At 44.1% G+C, this 21,586-nt stretch overlaps 1 protein-coding gene across 1 annotated transcript in view; it reads left to right on the forward strand.

Annotated features, from left to right (window-relative positions):
* ADCYAP1R1 (ADCYAP receptor type I) overlaps window positions 1-21,586 on the forward strand; it is a 185,440-nt gene that overhangs the window by 95,035 nt on the left and 68,819 nt on the right. The gene's annotated exons all lie outside the window — the stretch shown is intronic.

Raw genomic sequence — 21,586 nt, forward strand, 5'->3', positions numbered from 1 at the left:
TATCAAAGGCTCTGCAGTAGACTGAGGCTACATAAGACATTGTGTGTAAACAGTGCATCAGGCTTCCAATATTTGGAGTGTGTGGAAATGTCTATGTGTACAAAAACTTCACATAATATACAAGATGAGAAGATTACTATACAAAGACCAATAACAAGATAGAAATTGGTGCCCTTAGATACCTATTGTTAATGGGAATTGTGATGGTTGTTTAAAAAAATAGAGCCAGGTCCAAAACTCAGGGTCAAAGTCTGATCAGCCTCAAGGTGGGAAGGGTGACACGATAAAAAGAACTTCCTCTCTTGTGTGACCCATGTAAAGCTCAGGAGAATTCTAGGCCCTTCACTCACCTGAAGGCAGAGGTTGTTCTATTTATGATCCCTATAAGGGATGGAAATGGGTAGTGCCATGTATCCTGTCACCCCAGGCATATGCCATTAAAGTGGTCTGGCTGGATCGTAGCCGAATGAAGGGTGCCAGTAGTAGTAAATATTCAGCCCAAGACACCCCGGAAATTAATAACTCTTGGTGTCCTCTCTAGGGCAGTACAGCTATACATTATCTTTAATGCAGGCTTATGCCTAGCCATCTCAGTCAAGTCCTCAGTCCTTCCTCATGTAAAAACTCCCAAGGAAATCAATGGGAATTTTGACTGAGTAAAATCTTCAGGACATGAACAAGTTATAATTAATTCTTAAACCACTTTGTCTGATTTGTGACATTAAGATAAAGGAAATGAGCTTCCCACATGAATTCATGAGAGAGACAGACTCTCAAATTTGTTTGACAAGTTTTTTTTAACCATATTTATGCTTCTATTAAATAACCCAATTTTGTCCAATTCCTCCCAGCACCAGTCCCAGTCCAATGATTCATCAGTTCAATAGCAGCTTCCATGACAGGGTTACTAACAAAACTCAGCCCTGATCTCTAAGCTTTGCAGGCTTTTCAAGTACGTTCTGCTGTACTGAAGTCCACATTTCCACCTGCAAACACTATCCAGAAAAAGCTTTGTACGTTTGAGCAAATATGGAATTTATGCACAAATCCCCATTATGTTGTTCACCAGAATATAGAAGCAAGAATATTTTACTTTTCTGAAAATGCTATATCGGGTTTTATATGACTCAATGCCATCAGGAAACCTTGGTTTTCATGCCCTATAATACTCAAGACCAGCTGCAGCAGTCTTTATATGCTGAGGTTTTGGTTCTGTAGTGACTTGGATGGGAATTCAGTAAATCACCAAAGGCAAGTGGTGACAACAAAACAACATACACGTGTTTTCTGGAGTTCATGGATAGCACAGGCATGACAATTATTGTCCTCTCCATGTGTTTCTGACCAGTGTGACACACAGAGACCCATCTGCATCAACCACACGCACAGAGTCACTTACTCAATCTGATAGCCAACCTAGTTCAGGTCATCTCTGGAGAAGCAGATACATTCAACCAAAAATTTTGCTGCCCCAGTAAGTGCAGGTTCTCGTGCTCTGAAGGCAGAATGCTGTTATCATATGTGTTTGCACCAGATGGCGGCTCATGTATCATTTGCTTCTAATACAATTATAGCAGCTCACCTTGCAGCAGAGGGCTCATTGGATGATGTTCCGTCAGAAGCCCCTACTTTTGAGTGACTTAGAATTGCATTCTTTAAATATTTTTGAGCAGCAGCTTGGCAATGTAGACAATATTCTCTTTTTTTTCTTTATGCCAATGCAATGTCCATGGATGTTGTTGCTTTGTCAGTGCAGAGAGTGACATCTTGTTTACAGCACAGGCAAGGTTTCTCTCTACTAAACGTGACCCAACACCAAAACTATCAACTGATTCTTTTCTGCAGAACTGCTGCTTAGCCAGTCGGTCCCCAGCCTGGAGCATGGCTTGGGATTCGTCCATCCCAGATGTAGGTCTCTGCAATTCTCCTTGTTGAACATCATCAGATTTTTGGCCCAATCCTCCAATTTGTCTAGGTCATACCTGACCCTATTCCTACCCTCCAGAGCATCTACCTTTCCCCTTTTCACTTACTTCTGGATGTGAATAATTTCCTGTTAAAATCACTGAGGATATTCCCATTAATACCAATGTGAGATTCCATAAGAGAATCATGCTGCAGGTTCTATCCATGTCCACTGCATTACCATTACAGGCACCGGGTTTAGCTGTGGTAGCTAAATCTGTTGGGTTCAGGAAATCATCTGTGGTCTTCTTCATGTTGAAATAGATAATTCCTTTGACAAAACCAAAGATGTTAGAAAGAGAAGAAAGGGAAGGTGTGTGAGAGAGACAGAGCAGTCCCGTGTTATAGCTTTATCTTAAGACAAGCAGTGTATGGAAAAGGGCCCAGTAAGACCACTAGTTATTCAGATACTACTGTGACATATTTGTGGTGAATAAATAGCTCTTATTATTCTTTGTCTTGCCCAAACTGAAAGTTGTTCAGATTATTTCCAGCTACAGCATCTCTTACATTGGCTGCTTTAATATTGTACCACAGGCTGTACGTCTGTCTTGTCACAAGGGCATGGCAGCTGGCTCATGTATTCTACCACATGTGCAGTCATTCTCCTGCATGCAACCAATGAAACTACTGAATATGAATTAGCTGTAAAGTAAAAGTGATGATGGGTTCAAGTACCTCTGTGGCTTGATCTACATTACAACAGAAAGCATCAGAGAGGTAGCCGCGTTAATCTGTATCTTCGAGAACAACAAGAAGTCCTGTGGCACCTTATAGACTAACAGACTGTAAGCCTATAAGGTGCCACAGGACTTCTTGTTGATTACTGCAGAAAGTCAACCTAAGGTAAATGACTCCACCTATCTGAATAACATAGCTGGAGTCAACATAACTAAGACCAAGACACTGCGAAGTCTACACTACCAGGTTGATAGAAGAAATTGTCCTGTCAAATTTTCTTAGCCTTCTCCTCCAGGGCAGAGGAACAGGGTGGCCAGAGAGTGACCTGTTGTCGATTTGGCAGGTCTGCACTAGACCCATTAAATCAACTGCTGGTGGATCAAGCTCAGAGCATTGATCTCCACCGTAGTGCAGACATAGCCTTAGATTACCCTGGTGTAGGACTTTTAGCACTGTATACTTCTTGATACTTCACAGTGTAATTCATGAAGTCAAAACGCCTGAAAATTTAGAATTGCACAGTTAAAATATCACAGTTCTCAGTGGTGATTGAACCTGGAGATATTCTGAACAAAATGGCTGTAGCTGTTTCTCTTGCATTCCACTGACTCAAGAGATATTCTAGGCTTCAGAGTAATATAGACAGTTGACAATCCTGAAATTCTATTATATGGATATTGACAGAAGCAGCAAAGATGGGTATGTACGGTGAGTAACTTAACAAGCAGTAAAATGCAGCTGAAGAAAATATACTTTTCTTCTAAGCCCGGAGAAGTGAGCTTTCTCTACTGCTAGTGTAAGTTAATATCAGCATTGTAACAGTCGTGCACTGCTGGAAAATAATTGTGACTAACAAATCAGTTAGCTGGGGTCTCAGCTATCAGTTGACAATTCTCTCTTGGAGGATTTTTCAGATTCCTTTGAGACAAACAGACAAGGGAAGTAAACTCCACTACTGTCCAACCAGGAAAAAAAAAGTGACCCATTCTACTGGAGTTGAAATACACAGACTACTGACAGATACTCCGGCTTACCAAAACAAGCATCTGGTTAGGGACAGGGAACTAGATGGGTTATTTAGATATTCAAAAGATAGGTCACACAAGCCTTCGTACTGAACTTGATAGAAACACCTTGTCTGGCATTCAGAAGCGGAATCCAGGGTAAAGTTACCTGTTCAGCAGCACCAACAGCTGCCATGGGCCCCAGGGCAAGGTCGGAGGGGGGCCCAACTCCCTGCCCCCAGAAGTGGGGAAAAGGCGGAAGGGGCGGGGCTTAGAGCAGTCAGCTGTGACTCCCTCCGTGTTCTCTCACAGCCACATGTGGAGCGGCGATACAGTGCTCCACAGCACTTCAGAGGGGCCTGGAGCTCCAGCCACTTCCTCTTCTACCTCAGCAGCAGAGGCAGCAGCCAGAGCTCCGGGCCCCTTTGAAATGCCAGGCCACAACATTCCCCTATTTCCCGCCCCATCGCATCATCGGGCCTGAACGTGTTGCCTGTTACTGAAACTTTGAGGTGTCTTTCAAAGGTATCCCCAAGTAGAATGCCCTTCAGTAGTCCTGTCTAGAGCTGATCAGGTAGTGGAAAGGAAAAAAAAAACTTGTGATGGGCTGTACCAAGGCTTTTTGATGCCCCCTGTTGGTGGCCTCACTGTCCTATAACATCCTGCCCCTGGAAAAGATGCAGGGAAGATGGGTCCTCCAGGTGTGCCTAGAAAAGCTTCTGAGAAGCAGCCTATCAGAACTCAGCAAGCTCAGTTAAAAAGAGCTGTAGGGGTTGAGCAGCTCATCTGATGACTGGGACCAGAAGAGTGAAAATAGAAGGGCTGAAAAGCTGTGAAACTTTCCAGGTGAGGAGGCCTTGGAGAGCCCTTGTTTAATCAGAGAGCAGACCAAGGACCCTGATGTATGGGTGAAAGAGGAAGGGGCTTTGTGGAAAGTGGAGCAGGGAATAGCAAGAGTGCTGAAGTTAATGGAAGAAGCACATAGCTGCTATTTTCATGGTCCCTGGAGTCGGGATCCAGAGTATGAGTAGGATAGAATCTACCCTCTTCTCACTGGCAGGATGGCCTAAGCCCCAAGAAGGGGATAAAGCTTGTTTAGAGGCCCTAGTGAGGGATGGGACTTAAAGCTTCTCTTGGGAGAACGACCAGGCGGCCATGCTGTGCACCAGGCAGACATGGATGTGAAGCTAGCACAGAAGGGACAGAGAACTCAGCCCAGGGCACAGGGATTGGTCCCCTTGAACTTCTGTTCATCTGGAAGGGGCTTGTTTGATCACGCGTAGTGATTGTCAGCCAGAGGGCTGGCCACTGAAGAGGTTAACAGAGGGGAGGAGGAGAGATACAGAGAGAGAGAGAATGTACAGGTTTGCACCTGACCCACCAGAGGTGCTCATGAGAGGTGAGTGTTCCCAGTCACCCTCACATCATCTGAGAGAGGTGAGGAGACCTTTCTAAATTCCTGGCCATGTGAGGATATTAAAATATGGATTTGGTCACTACCATCTGTGAGAATCCAGAGCTCTGTGTAAACTCAAACTTTTTGGCTCTTCCACCAAGTGATGTTGGTCCAATAAGAGAGATTATCTCATGCACCTCTTCTCTGAAATTCCTGGAGCATTTCTGATCAGGGTGCTCATGGATGTTTCTTTGAGAGAAGCCAGGGTCCTCCATTCTTGCAGGAGGACATCAACAATTGTTATTAACAGGAAACAATTCTCTTTGGTAGTCTGCATTAACTGAGTTGTCATAAGAAAGACACAAGGGCTGTGTCTACACAAGCCAAAAACTTCAAAAACTTCGAAGTTTACTAATGAAGCGCTGAAATACATATTCAGTGCCTCATTAGCATGCGGGTGGCCGCGGCACTTCGAAATTGATCTGCCCATAGGAATAAGGGGACTTCAAAGTAGCCGCGGTCCTTTCGAAAAGGAGCCCCATCTGGACGAGCCGCACGGCGGCGAGCTGCATCAATTTCAAAGTGCCACGGCCGCCTGCGTGCTAATGAGGCACTGAATATGTATTTCAGTGCTTCATTAGTAAACTTTGAAATGGCCATTTGCGTGGCCATTTCGAAGTTTTAGGCTAGTGTAGACGTAGCCAAGAAGTAATAGTTCCACTCTACTGTGCTGAATGGGCCTCAACTGGAGTACTGTGTCCAGTTCTGGGCATCACATTAAAAGAAAGATGAGAGAAGCAGGAGAAGGTCCAGGGAAGAGCAACACAAATGATTAAAGTTCTAGAATACATGACCTATGAGTAGCAGTAAGCCTCTTCCACTCCTGCATCTTGGAGCATAGGCCATTGCCACCCATTCACCAGCGTCCCGGGTCGTGGGTGATCTTTTCCTGTTCTGACCAGCTGGACTCATCTTTTTAGTGTCTGCCCTCAGGTCTGTATGCCAGGTGTTTCTTGGGGACCCTTTTTTACTTCTTCCTTGTTGGTTCCAGCTTAAGACTTATCTTGTGTTGGTGATGGTTGGTTTTCTAAGGACATGTCCAGTCATGATCTTGAGGAACAATTGAAAGAATAGGTTTGTTTAGTTTGGAAAAGAGAAGATTGCAAGTAGATGTAGCAGTTTTCAAGTACCTAAAAGGTTGTTACAAGGAGGAGGGAAAAATTATTCTCCTTAACCTCTGAATGTAGGACAACAATTAATGGGCTTAAACTGCAGCAAGGGACATTGAGGTTGGATATTAGGAAAAACTTCCTAATTGTCAGGGCGATTAAGCACTGGAATAAATCATCTAGGGAGGATGTGGAACCTGCATCATTTGAGCTATTTAAAGGCAGGTTAGATAAAAGTCTGTCAGGGATGATCTAGATGACACTCAGTCCTGCTGTGAGTGCAGGGGACTGGACTTGACGACCTCTTAAGGTCACTTCCAGTATTCTATGATTACCAGTCACTTCGTAAATAGAGGCCATAGCTCTCCCAGCTCATCTCAACAAGGAAGAGAAACTGAAACTCAGAACAATCCTGATTCCACTTTACCACGTAGTCCAATCTGCAATTTTGGAAGGGGGAAATTCACAGCACAGAAGGGTCACCTTTGTATCTAAGTAAATATTACCTAAACTTCCATACAGTGCCATTGGTCTACCCGGGGCAGATGTTGTGTTAGAAGATCAGAGCTTTTTGCTGGTCTCCCCCAGCAACCAGAGATGGCACTGTTAGCAGTTTCAGTGCTCCCGCTGATCAAAACCAAAGTCTGATAGCCACCACCAGCGCTCCAGCCTTTTCTCACTGCCTCATCCATATGCCGGCATGTGAAAGGTAATCTCCTGTCACACAATACCCTATCTGAGGACAAAAGGTAATAATAATGTGATACCAGGTTCTCAGCAAATTGTCCTAGCTGATGAACAGTGTCTGGCCTTGTAGAGTCTGGGCAGAAATAGCACTGCTTTAAACCTATGCCCCCTTTAAAGTTGCTAAGCTGCTGCTTTGTACAGAAATGCTAAATGAGATAACAAGGAATAAACAGCTGTAGCTAGAGTAGGGCATGGGCGAAGAGCAAGAAAAAAAGCAAGCACAAGGGCAAGAGCTGTGCACAAGATGAGCTTTGCCATGGGAAAAAACCTCAAGAATAAGACCCCAGAAAAGCTGCTGTCTAACTGGAGTGCTGTTACCTGATGCAGCTTCACAAGCTGGCTGAACAGACGGTGTAGTGCATGAGATCATGCGGCAAAGAAGAAAAACAACATCTTGTAGAAGCTGCAGAGCCAGTCAAGGCAGCTAGTGCTGGTAGTTATTAGCTATTAAGTGTTAACTATATAATCCATGTTGTGCAAGGCACAGAAGAAGACATGGTCACTGTCTAAGAAGCTCACAGACTAGGTAGGTGGAGAACCCAGTAGAGAATATCTACATGATATTATCTCTCTCTCTCTCTCTCTCTTTCTCTCTCTCTTTTTCCATATACATTTATATAGGGGTTGGTTCTGCACCCACCGAACTCAAGAAGAGGTCATGAATGTATCCATTTGAAGGCTACTTTTGTGGGCTGACTCTGCACCAGACACTTATTAGCCGTGTCTACACGTGCACGCTACTTCGAAGTAGCGGCACTAACTTCAAAATAGCGCCCATCACGGCTACACGCGCCGGGCGCTATTTCGAAGTTAACTTCGACGTTAGGCGGCGAGACGTTGAAGTCGCTAACCCCATGAGGGTATAGGAATAGCGCCCTACTTCGACGTTCAACGTCGAAGTAGAGACTGTGTAGTCGTTGCGCGTCCTGCAACTTCGAAATAGCGGGGTCTGCCATGGCGGCCATCAGCTGAGGGGTTGAGAGACGCTCTCTCTCTCCAGCCCCTGCGGGGCTCTATGGTCACCGTGGGCAGCAGCCCTTAGCCCAGGGCTTCTGGCTGCTGCTGCGGCAGCTCGGGATCCATGCTGCAGGCACAGGGTCTGCAACCAGTTGTCAGCTCTGTGTATTTTGTGTTGTTTAGTGCAACTGTGTCTGGGAGGGGCCCTTTAAGGGAGCGGCTTGCTGTTGAGTCCGCCCTGTGACCCTGTCTGCAGCTGTTCCTGTCACCCTTATTTCGATGTGTGCTACTTTGGCGTGTAGACGTTCCCTCGCAGCGCCTATTTCGATGTGGTGCCGCGCAACGTCGAAGTTGAACATCGACGTTGCCAGCCCTGGAGGACGTGTAGACATTACTCATCGAAATAGCCTATTTCGATGTTGCTACATCGAAATAAGCTATTTCGATGTTGGCTTCACGTGTAGACGTAGCCATTGAGAGAAAAGAATAAGAAAAAAAAAACAGGTGTTAAAGGCACTTTGGAGTAATGTGTGCTCAGAACAACTGTGCTCTCTCCAGCAATACCTACTGCACCCCTTAGCTAAGGGATAAATAGAAGTTATCCCCAGATAAACATAAACAGGTGGTGGTGGAAACTTCATCCCTAGAGGTTTCCAAGGCCCAGCTAGACAAAACCCTAGCTGGAATGATTCGGTCAGGAATGGCTCTGCTTTTAGACTCAACAACCTCTTGTGGTTTCTTCCAGCCCTAATCTTCTGTGATTCTAAATCAAGCCATACAACAGCTGACACTGAGATGGAGAGAAGAAAGCTGATTTGTAGGAGACAATTTAAAAGACTACATTAAGGCATAAATATTTATTATACACTATTCCTTAGCCTTAACAGTGAAACTTCTTTTCCATTCAATGAGTGGAGCAATTAAAAGTTACTTGAGAATTAAGGTTCGTGTACATCCTTGGGGTAGTGAGGAGTTGTTGTGATTGTCTAATTTCAATGGATAAATGATATTTCTCATGTCTCAAAACTCTCTTACATAAATGACCAACAGAGAGGGAAGCTGATCTGGTGTTTAATACTAAGACTCAAGACATCTGGGTTCAACTCCTGTTTCTGCTGTACACTCCATGTGGCCTTGAACAAGTCACTTCAGCAATTGCCTCAGTTTCCCCATATCTAAAATAATGATAAGCATTTGTTCCTTTGCTTGTCTTGTCCCTTTAGATGGTAAGTCTTCTCCATGAAGTGTTATTTCTTACCAGCTTTTAGCACAGTGGGAACCTGGAGGTTGTTTAGGTCCTCTAGGTGGTAATCTGATACTAGTAGTTAAAATAGTTATAGAGCTGATGGAAGATTTTTCTGTAATTTTGTAAAAGTGACTCTTCATATACATTAGAGATGATCATAGTTTTAGGCCAAATGCTGCTGATGTGCAGAGAACATTGTCTGCCACACTGGGTGATATTGTCTCAGTAGTTCCTTTTACTCTTCCAAAGTTTGGCTGACGTCCACCTCTTGTCATTTGTCTTATGCTTGGTTTGTCAACTCCATGGGACAGAGACTGTTTTTTGTTGTTTTGTTGTTTTTGTTTGTACGGTTCCCAGCACAATGATCTTTGACCAGGGCTCCTGGGAGCTACATCATTATGATGATGATGATGATCATTACAACAGAGGGACTACCCGATGATCTAGTCTGAGTAGCTAAGTTACACAGGCTGCATAGCCCAATCCAGTTATCCTTGCATGGAATACATTAAAATACCTTCACCCCCTGGAGGCTGTAAACTATTTTGGCAAACACTGGACAAAACTGTCCATGAAACAATATGTTAGACAAATAACACTTAGCTGAATGCATGATTACATGGAGATAATTAGACCCACAACTGTGTATATTGGCATGTGTGAGCAATTAGTGATTCTTCAAATGCATTATTTGGTGGATACTATTCATCCAGACTTGTGCTCTGACTTACTACATATATAGGCCAGACCTCCATGTGAACCATGAGTGTAAGGCTTTAATTGAGTTGCCTAATGAAGAGGAAGTGCTGTTTATTCACTTACTTCTTTTTGAAAAATGTGTTTTCTCTGTAGTGCCTTTGATGAATCTAGCCTGTTTTAATCATCTCAGTGTGTATCCTTTCATTTAGTTGAAAAGCCTAGTGCACCAGAGCCCTCATTGTCCATATGCTGAGAATAATGTAACAGGAGGACTCGGGTAGGAGCCAAGAGAGCAAAACGTTCTACAGAAAGGCCTCACGTCATCTGCAGAATGGTCATTGTTGGGGTCTTCAATGAAGTTCTTCTTTCTTAGACGATCAGTTTCAAAGCCAAGCTGGGCCTCACTGGAACATAGTGTAGATGCTTTGGGCCTAATTCTTTCCTACTTTACCCCATTAAACCCTGGTGTCAGTCCATTGATCTCCATGGAGTTCCAAAGGCCTGCAGCTGAAACGAAACTGGTGAATCAAGCTCTCTCTGAATGCTCACTGGGACATGGAGTGCCCATTCTTTGTCTCCTCCACAGCCAGGAGGAGCAGAAAGCCAAAGAACGTTCTGCTCATAGTTCTTGGTTTCTTGCTGAAAAGGAAACTATGCTCTTGTTTTAATTGGGCTTTGAGAATTTGGGTCAGAATGAAGGTGCACTGCTGACAGGGTGATGGGAAACCATGCAAATACATACCATTGGGAGCATACATATTCGGAGCCAAACCCTGCCCTATTTGAAAGCTCATAGGCTCAGACAGCATCCACTCAGCAATTGCAGACTTCATATCCAATTTCAGATGTAGGTCCCAGACCTGCTTAACTGTCAGAATGGGAGTAACCCAGCTGAACTCAATGGAACTGATGTGAATAAACTTAAGGATTGTCTTCATGTAGGGTGACACTGTCACGCTTTCATGAAAATTCTCCTCTGCGAGAACTTCTCCCTTCAATGTAATTAAGCCACTGTCATAAGAGGGTGTGGCTATGTCAATGGGAGAAGCTCTCCTGCCGGCTTAGCCCTGTCTATATGGGAGGTTATGTGGTTATGGCTACATCACTCATATGGGTGACATAGTTTTACTGAAATACGTTCATACTGTAGACCTGGCCTTACTCACAAGCATAATTGTATGTAGGGGCCAGGTCACAGTGTCATATTCTGGGTTGCGATACATGCACACTTAGGTGCCATAAACTTAAATGGGGTAGCACCCAGAGATGGAAAGCCAGACTGTAGCACAGAGCTTCCCTGAAGTTATATTTATAGCATGTTTTTTATCCTCACACTCATGTGATTGGCTTTGACTTCCTGGTGTAATGCAGAGCAAAATGTAGAATGTAAATCTAATTGACTTTCCAGTGGCTTAACATATTAGTGAAAATTAGGTTGACGGATAAAGTCTAAAAGGCTCCTGTGAGTAAAAGCTTCTCCTGGAACTTTCCCAAGTGCATTAGGGAATTCTGGGCTCCAGAAAAGTGTTTATAAAATAGATATTTGCTATTAGGAGAGTCTGAAAATTAATATTGTGGAAAATAGGAATCCATTACCTATGTCCACCACAAGTAAAAATGCAGTAGTAATTTGGCTAGATATGGATTTTTTTTTCAACATAATAAGTCTATTCACTGCACACACCTACATTAGTGTAATGTTGCACCTGGGAATGCAAATATCACAGAACCCAAAACGAACCAAAATCCTGTGTTCTGTCACCAACATATCTGAGTGCCATCCGAGTTGTCAGAACAAATTGTAACTCATAGCCATCTCTTTTTCCTCCTTAACTGCTTCTGGGGAAGCAGTTACACGTGTGGGTGTGAGAAAGAGAGAGCGAGAGAGAGAGATTGCTCCTAATAGTTAATGAAAGGAGAAACAGTTCTTCGCTAGAAAATCTGATGCTTTATAATTTAAACCAATTTTTGTTAGGGATTAAGATGAGACTGTCATGTGGGCAAAATCATCCTGCAGTTGCCTACTGTGGGGAGTCTTGAAGCTTCTTCTGAAGGATGAGGCACTGACCGCTGAGAGAGACAGAATACCAGACTATGGACCATGAATCTAATCCTGTCTGGCACTTGCAGTGCAGGTTTTGTCCTTAATTTCAGTCAGAGTAGGTCTGGGACCTAGTCAGGGGACAGCAGTCAGGGAACCCCTAGCTTTGCATATGATACTGCTCCCAGCAGAGTCAGTAGCAAAATGTGATATGGATTGTGCCTTGGAACCTCTTAAATATGTCTAGTATCCAAGAGGTAGCGAAGTTAGTCTGTATCTTCAAAAACAACAAGAAGTCCTGTGGCACCTTACAGAGTAACAGATCTGTTACTCTATAACATGCCACAGGACTTCTTTTAGCTATGTCTAGTACAGTGCTAAGTGACAAGTACAGTGCTAAGTGAGGCTATGTCCACTCAACACCCTAAACTCGAAATAAGCTATACAATTTGTGCTACGCAAATTGCATACCTTATTTCAAGTCAGTTTCAAAATAGTCTATTTTGGCATGTGGCGCAGTCTAAACAGCACCTCATGTCAACATAAAGCACCTCTTCAAAGCAATTCTCAGTTCCCCTACAAGAAGTACAGAGATGATGAAATAGAGCACACATGATTTTAAAAAATATTTCAAAATGACGGGTGAATTACATAGACGCAAGACAGTTATTTTGGGCTACCACAGTATCCTGAAATAGCTCCTGCCATGTAGTCATAGCCTGCATGTTGACAATGCAAAATGTTGTCCAATCAATCCAAATATGCTATTGGCATTCTGCTCAAAAGTTTTGAGATTAGTCATTGAAAATGACTAGTGTGTTGAATACACACATTTGATGTTGAATACATGTATTCAAGAAAACTAAGCAGCCTCGTTTGTCTGAGAGGGATTTAAATAGGATGATGATGATGATGATGATGATGATGAAGAGGAAAGAGGCTTGGATGTATAGGTTTGTTGATTTGTGTTGCAGGCTTCCTAGTCACACCACATCCCCTGTAACATTAACACTGAAGTCTTTGATTTCCCGTTTAGTTGTTCCAAAGTGACATTTCATTTTATCTTAAGATCTAAAACATGTGAAATAAAAATTATTTCACAAGGTTTGTCAAAAAAAGAGAAGCATAAAATACAAGTTCCTAATGTGTTTTGCTGACAAGGGTCCATTCATTACTCCTGGTTTGTACTGCTGTCCCCTTTTCAGCAGGATCTAGACAAATCTCTCTTGGCATTTTCCCTTTTTTGAAAGAGAAAAAAAAAAAGGGACCTCTATATAAGGTATGGCTGTTCCAATCCCTAGTTAATAGCTGTACATCACATTCTGAGTTAGGACAATTTAGAGCTTTAGAATACTCCATGTTCTAAAGGGCTAAGTTAATCTGAACATTGATCCTGCAGAAGGCAGATAAAATATTGCCAATGTCATTTTGTTAATTTTATTTGTTCAGTAGAGCATTGACAGAACTAGTCTGAACATCATGAAGATCAGTTAGTCTTCCATCATGAATCTTCCTCTCTGGTACAACACTGCCACCTTGTGGTTGTACGTGCCTCATCTTTCATCCGACAGAGCCTAATCCAAAACCCATTGAAATCAATGGAAAGACTCTGGCTTCAGTTTGTTTTGAGTCAGGCCCTTAGGTTCATTAAGGCAGCAAGAAGGGTTAATGAGGGACAGATGGAGGCAATTCCAACTTGATGCCAGAAAATCAACAGGCTTCAGCTGTGCTCATACACTCCTCAGATTAGCTCTAGTCTGTCCTGTCTGCATTGCATCATCATGGATTCCAGGCACCAAAATTGTTGCAATATCTTGGATCTCTCTTTCAGGGTGGTGTACTCACATCATAGAGGAAGCTGTGCAGCTGGGAAACTTTAATACCCCTCCCCTGCCCATAATCTCTACAAATGCATCATGCAGACAATATCATGAATTCTATTGTGCAGTACAGTAAACCCTTGAGTTAATGAACTAATGGGGAGAAGGGGTGTCCATTGATGCTGAAAATCCATTATATCCAAACGGTTATACTGTAAGATGATGCACTGACCTTCCCAGCCCATCCTGTCCTCTGCCTCCCCTCTGCCCTTCCCACCTCCTGCCCCATTCTTCTCCTCACACCTCACTCTCCCAATTACCAGGAGAGGAGCTGAATGCTGGCCTGGCTCCTTCCAACTCCTGAAGCTCTCAGCACTGAGGTTCCTCCAGTTCCTGGCTCCAAGCTGTTCATGCAAAGGTAGAAGGTGGCTGCCCCCAGCCTGCCAGTGGGCAGCAGCCTCCAACATCATGGCTGCTGCTCAGCACCATTGCACACAGCGGCAGCCAGGCGCCAACATGCTGCATGCACAGGGGGCTGGGGAAGACCTCCTGCCCCTGGCCACAGCCCCCCTCCAAGCTCCCCTGGCCCCAGTGGCCACAGCTGCTCCAGCAGTTCCTCTAGCCCCTGCAGCGGCTCTGATGAGTCTCTGGCATTTATTTTTTTTGGGGGGAAGCAGGGAGTGGACAGACAATGTCTGTTATTTCCAAAGTCTGTTATATCAGGGTCTGTTAAATTCAGGGTTTACCGTAGTTGAAATCCCAGGGTTTCTCAAAATGGAGAGAAGTCTGCCGCGATGGTCCCCTTCATTTTGAACATGCCCACTGACAAGCTGAGGAGGACAAGAGGTGCAGGAGGAAAGAGAGACTGGCTTTCAGTCATGGTCAGCAGCCTCCTGCCAGACCTGGAAACAACTGTCCTCACTGTAGTAGAGCATGTGGTTCAAGGATAGGCCTTATCATCTACCTGAGGATCCACAACTCCCCTGCAGGATGATCATATTCAGCAACAAGTGAACAACATCAATCCCCAGCCCTTAGTTCAGCACGTTGATCTGTCTAGCAGAATATAAGCAAACCTGACAGATTTTTCAGGCTGCTGAACAACAAGCCAGATCCTCAGCAGACATAAATCACTACAGCTCTAGTGAATATTGGAGTGACATTGATTTATGTAAGTTAAATGTCTGGCCCAATGTATATGCCAGAGCACATGGGCCCAGCACTGTGTAAGGGTTCCAGGGAGCATGGGTGTGTTGTTTTAGACCGGTCCCAGTTGGCCATCCACTCTTCTCTGCTGTTCGCCCATGTCAAGACAAATTACAACTAAGGAAACTGAGTGTGGAAGTAAAACTTAAATAAAGAGCCAGCCCTTCCATCCTAACTCCAAAGGCCACAGAGCATGAATAATGGTTTAGTCTCTGATACCCTGAAATGTTGTTTGCCACCCTGCAAACAGAGCCCCTCTGTGTATAAACTAAATTAGAGAGTTTTCAATCAAGAGACAGGCCTCTCTGTCAGCTTAGCCCAGATACCCCTAGCTACTGGTGCTGTACTGGATCCAGTGCCTTCAGAAAACCCTGGGTCTCATTTCCCACTAAAGCGTAAAGAAACACTCAGTTTAAAATGATGCATTTGCATCCCATGGAGCCTTATTCCAGTTTTTGGTGTTCTGTGAGGTAGACGTGAGGATAGAATTTGGTCCTCATCTGTTTTTTAACCTTGAAGATAGCTTTGTTGTAAATATGAGAAAAATAAGGCCCAGAGTGGATAAGCATCCAAGGTTGCAAAGCAACTCAGTGTAGGAGACCCGAATAAAAGTAGCTAAGCTTGTCATGATATAGTGAATCACTGACCTTCTTAAGGAAATCAGCTACAGATAATCAACCACCCATTTTTCCACACAACTTGAGTGCCAACTTTGTTTCTAGTGTTCTAGGAGGTTCACCCTTCCTGGAACACTGTACAGCACACAGAGATATCTAGTGACTGGGTCATATACTGAAAGTGTATGTAACCCTTCTATTAATGCCAGGTGCCTGCCAGAAGGACCAGGTTCAGCTCCTAGGGGTTTTCTGTCAATGATGCAACCAACCAGCTCAAGCCCCCACCCAGTGACCTGGGACAATCTCACCCCACCTGCTGGGTGAGATTGTCAGTTCTTCTCTCGCAAGCACAGAGTCTAAGATAGAAACAGCTTGTTTAATAACAATATCCTAACCCAAGTTTACACAGTGACACATACAATATATCTAAACAACAGAGAGATAAACCCCATTAACAAGGTACCATCCCAATACTTTACCCCAGTAGTAGTAGGCATCCTTCAGTCTGCATAGACTATGGATCGCGCCCTTTAAAGTTTCAATTGAGGACTTCATTTACAGCGTCTATTGTGACTATGAAGACCCACACGAGAGTGATAGTCCTTGCTGCATCTCTTGCAGATGTAGCGGGTGTCTGGCAAGTCCTTATTGTGCTTATTGTGCTTTCTGTGCGCTCGCTTCTCCTCTGCTAGCTGTCTGATCCTCATCTCGCCCTTCTGAAGGCCCTTGTGTAACCCCTGCCTCCATCTGCTGCGGTCGTCTGCTAGTTCTTCCCAGTTGTCCAGCTCAATGTCTACCTCTCTGAGGTCTCTCTTGCAGACATCTTTGTAACGCAACTGGGGGCGTCCGGGAGGTCTTTTGCCAGAGGCTAGCTCACCATACAGGATGTCTTTTGGAATCCTTCCATCATTCATCCTGTGGACGTGGCCAAGCCAGCAGAGTCGACACTGCCTGAGGAGGGTGTGCATGGTTGGGATTCCAGCTTGCTCGAGGACGGCGGTGTTGGTCACTCTGTCCTTCCATGATATTCCATGGATGCGCTTGAGGCAGCACAAGTGGAACACGTTCAGCCTCTTTTCCTGGTGGGCATACAGAGTCCAAGTCTCGCTGCCATAGAGGAGGGTGCTGAGGATGCAGGCTCTGTAGACTTGCATTTTGGTGTGAGTGTACAGCCTGTTGTTATTCCACACTCTCTTGCTGAGTCTGGACAGAGTTGTGGCCACTTTTCTGATCCTCCTATTTAGCTCAGTGTCCAACGACAGGGTGTCAGTGATGGTGGACCTGAGGTGAACGAACTCGTGGACGACCTCTAACGTATAGTTGTCAATGCTGATTGATGGGGATTCAGCAACATCCTGACCGAGTACGTTTGTCTTCTGTAGGCTGATGGTAAGCCCAAAGTCCTTGCACGCTTTGGAGAACTGATCCCGTAGTTTTTGAAGCTGGTCTACTGTGTGAGACGCTACAGCAGCATTGTCTGCGAACAGCATGTCTCTGATGAGGACTTCTCGCACCTTAGACTTAGCTTTCAGCCTTGCAAGGTTAAACAGTTTCCCATCAGATCTTGTGTGCAGCAAGATGCCCTCTGTTGAAGATCCAAAGGCATGCTTCAGGAGGAGTGCGAAGAAGATCCCGAACAATGTCGGAGCAAGGACGCATCCTTGTTTGACGCCGCTCCTGATTCTGAAAACATCCGATTATGTGGTGTCATATTGGATGGTTCCTCTCATGTCTTCGTGGAACGACTGGATCATCTTCAGTAACCGTGGAGGACAGCCTATCTTGTGGAGCAGTTTGAACACACCATCCCTGCTGACCAAGTCAAAGGCCTTGGTCAGGTCGATGAAGGCTACGTAGAGTGGCTTTCTCTGCTCCCTGCACTTCTCCTGCAGATGCCTTAGAGAGAAGACCATGTCAACGGTAGACCTCTCTGCGTGGAATCCACACTGCGATTCGGGGTACACCCTCTCAGCAATCTTCTGGAGTCTGCCAAGGATGACGTGAGCAAACAGTTTACCAGTGACGCTTAGGAGGGAGATTCCACGGTAGTTGTTGCAGTCGCTTCTGTCTCCTTTGTTCTTATACAACGTTACAATATTAGCGTCGCGCATATCCTGTGGAACCTCACCCTCTTTCCAGCACAGGCACAGTAGCTCATGTAGGGGTTCCAGGAGTGTGTCCGCGGCACATTTGATTACCTCTGGTGGTATACCATCCTGACCAGGGGCCTTTCCTGCTGCAATGCTGTCGATGGCTCTCTTCAGTTCATCCACAGTCGGTTCTTGATCCAGTTCGTCCATTACTGGTAGGAGCTCGAAGGCATTGAGGGCTGCGTCAACCATAACGTTCTCGCGTAAGTACAGCTCGGAGTAGTGCTCAACCCAGTGCTCCATCTGTTTGGCTTTGTCAGCAATGACTTCACCAGATTTGGATTTCAGAGGTGCCATCTTAAGAACATAAGAACATAAGAACATAAGAATGGCCATACTGGGTCAGACCAAAGGTCCATCCAGCCCAGTATCCCGTCTGCCGACAGTGGCCAATGCCAGGTGCCCCAGAGAAGGAGAACAGAAGACAATGATCAAGTGATTTATCTCCTGCCATCCATCTCCTGCCCTTGTACTGAAGGCATCATACTTTACCCCTGGCTAATAGCCATTTATGGACCTAACCTGCAAAAATTTATCAAGCTCTTTTTTAAACCCTAATAGAATCCTGGCCTTCACAGCCTCCTCCGGCAAGGAGTTCCACAGGTTGACTGTGCGCTGTGTGAAGAAAAATTTCCTTTTATTAGTTTTGAACCTACTACCCATCAATTTCATTTGGTGTCCCCTAGTTCTTGTATTATGGGAAAAGGTAAATAATTTTTCTATATTCACTTTCTCCACACCATTCATGATTTTATATACCTCTATCATATCGCCCCTCAATCGCCTCTTTTCCAGACTGAAAAGTCCCAGTCTCTCTAGCCTCTCCCCATATGGGACTCATTCCAAACCCCTAATCATCTTAGTTGCCCTTTTCTGAACCTTTTCTAATGCCAATATATCTTTTTTGAGGTGAGGAGACCACATCTGCACACACTACTCAAGATGTGGGCGTACCATAGTTTTATATAGGGGAAGTATGATATCTTTTGTCTTATTCTCTATCCCTTTTTTAATAATTCCTAACATCCTATTTGCTTTACTAACTGCCGCTGCACACTGCGTGGATGTCTTCAGAAAACTATCCACTATAACTCCAAGATCCCTTTCCTGATCTGTCGTAGCTAAATTTGACCCCATCATGTTGTACGTGTAATTTGGGTTATTTTTTCCAATGTGCATTACCTTACACTTACCCACATTAAATTTCATTTGCCATTTGCTGCCCAATCACTCAGTGTGCTGAGATCTTTTTGTAGTTCTTCACAATCCCTTTTGGTTTTGACTGTCCTGAACAACTTGGTGTCATCTGCAAACTTTGCCACCTCACTGCTTACCTCATTTTCTAGATCATTGATGAACAAGTTGAACAGGATCGGTCCCAGGACTGACCCCTGGGGAACACCACTAGTTACCCTCCTCCATTGTGAAAATTTACCATTTATTCCAACCCTTTGTTTTCTGTCTTTTAACCAATTCCCGATCCATGAAAGGATCTTTCCTCCTATCCCATGACCACCTAATTTACATAAAAGCCTTTGGTGTGGGACTATGTCAAAGGCTTTCTGGAAATCTAGGTATATTATGTCCACTGGGTGCCCCTTGTCCGCATGTTTATTAACCCCTTCAAAGAATTCTAATAGATTAGTTAGACACGACTTCCCTCTGCAGAAACCATGCTGACTTTTGCCCAACATTTCGTGCTCTTCTACGTGCCTTGCAATTTTATTCTTTACTATTGTTTCTACTAATTTGCCTGGTACTGATGTTAGACTTATCGGTCTATAATTGTGAGGGTCTCCTCTGGAGCCTTTTTTAAATATTGGCGTTATATTGGCCGTCTTCCAGTCATTGGGTACCAAAGCGGATTTAAAGGATAGGTTACAAACCACTGTTAATAACTCCGCAATTTCACATTTGAGTTCTTTCAGAACCCTTGGGTGAATACCGTCTGGTCCTGGAGACTTGTTACTATTCAGCTTATCAATTAACTCCAAAACCTCCTCTAATGTCACTTCAATCTGGGAGAGTTCCTCAGATTTGCCACCTAAAAAGGCTGGCTCAGATTTAGGAACCTCTGTAACATCCTCAGCCGTGACGACTGAAGCAAAGAAATCATTTAATCACTCCGCAATGGCACTGTCTTCCTTGATCGCTCCTTTTATATCTTTATCGTCCAAGGGCCCCACTGCTTTTTTAGCGGGCTTCCTGCTTCTAATGTATTTAAAAAACATTTTACTATCATTTTTTGAATTTTTGGCTAGCTGTTCCTCAAAATCTTTTTTGGCTTTTCTTACTACATTATGACACTTAATTTGGGAGTGTTTATGTTCCTTTCTATTTTCCTCACTAGGATTTGACTTCCACTTTTTAAAAGCTGCCCATTTCTCTCTCACTGCCTTTTTAACATGGCTGTTAAGCCATGGTGGTCTTTGTTAGGTCTCTTACTGTGTTTTTTTATTTGGGGTATACATTTAAGTTGGGCCTCTAGTATGGTGTCTTTAAACAGTTTCCATGCAGCTTCCAGGGATTTTAGTTTAGTTACTCTACCTTTTAGTTTCTGTTTAACTAGCTTCCTCATTTTAGTGTAATTCCCCTTTTTGAAATTAAATGCCAGAGTGTTTGACCGCTGCGGTGTTCTTCCCAAAACAGGAATATTAAAAGTTATTATATTGTGGTCACTATTTCCAGGCAGTCCAGTAACAGTTACCTCTTGGACCAGATCCTGTGTTCCAGTCAGGACTAGATCGAGAATTGACTCTCCCCTTGTGGGTTCCTGTACTAGCTGCTCCAAGAAGCAGTAATTTAAGGCATCAAGAAATTTAATCTCTGAATCCCGTCCTGAGGTGACATGTACCCAATCAATATGGGGATAATTGAAATCTCCTATTATTACTGTGTTTTTTATTGTGATAGCCTCTTTAATCTCCCTTATCATTTCAGCATCACTATCACTGTCCTGGTTAGGTGGTCGGTAATATATTCCTAATGCCATATTCATATTAGAGGAATGAATTGTTATCCATAATGATTCTATGGAACATTTTGATTCCTTTAGGATTTTTGTTTCATTTGATTCTATATTATCCTTCACATATAGTACCACTCCGCCACCCGCACGACCTGTTCTGTCTTTCCGATATAATTTATATCCCGGTACGATAGTGTCCCACTGATTGTCCTCATTCCACCATGTTTCTGTGATGCCTATTATGTCAACTTCCTCCTTTGATATGAGGTACTCCAGTTCACCCATCTTATTAGACAGACTCCTAGCATTTGTGTAAAAGCACTTTAAAAAACTACCACTATTTATATGTCCGCCTTTCACAGACGCCTTGGATTTTTTTATATGCGATTGTTTCACATCTGATCTTGCCCATATATTATTTCCCACGTTCCCTATCTGACTAACTTCCAGGGAATCCCTATCTATGGAGCCTCGTGTAAGAGAAGTCTCCGTCCGATCCACGTGCTCCCCCACACCAATCGGCTTTCCCCCACCTCTTAGTTTCAAAACTGCTGTACAACCTTTTTAATGTTTAATGCCAGCAGTCTGGATCCACCTTGATTTAGGTGGAGCCCATCATTCCTGTATAGGCTCCCCCTACCCCAAAAGTGTCCCCAGTTCCTAATAAATCTAAACCCCTGTTCCCTACACCATCGTCTCATCCACGCATTGAGACTCTGAAGTTCTGCCTGTCTATCTGGCCCTGCGCGTGGAACTGGAAGCATTTCAAAGAATGCCACCATAGATGTTCTGGATTTCAGTCTCTTTCCTAGTAACCTAAATTTGGCCTCCAGAACATCTCTTCTACCCTTCCCTATGTCATTGGTACCGACATGTACCACAACCACCGGCTCCTCCCCAGCACTGCCCATAAGTCTGTC

Source organism: Carettochelys insculpta, chromosome 2 (genome assembly GCF_033958435.1).
Source record: "Carettochelys insculpta isolate YL-2023 chromosome 2, ASM3395843v1, whole genome shotgun sequence".
Lineage (NCBI taxonomy): Eukaryota > Metazoa > Chordata > Testudines > Carettochelyidae > Carettochelys > Carettochelys insculpta.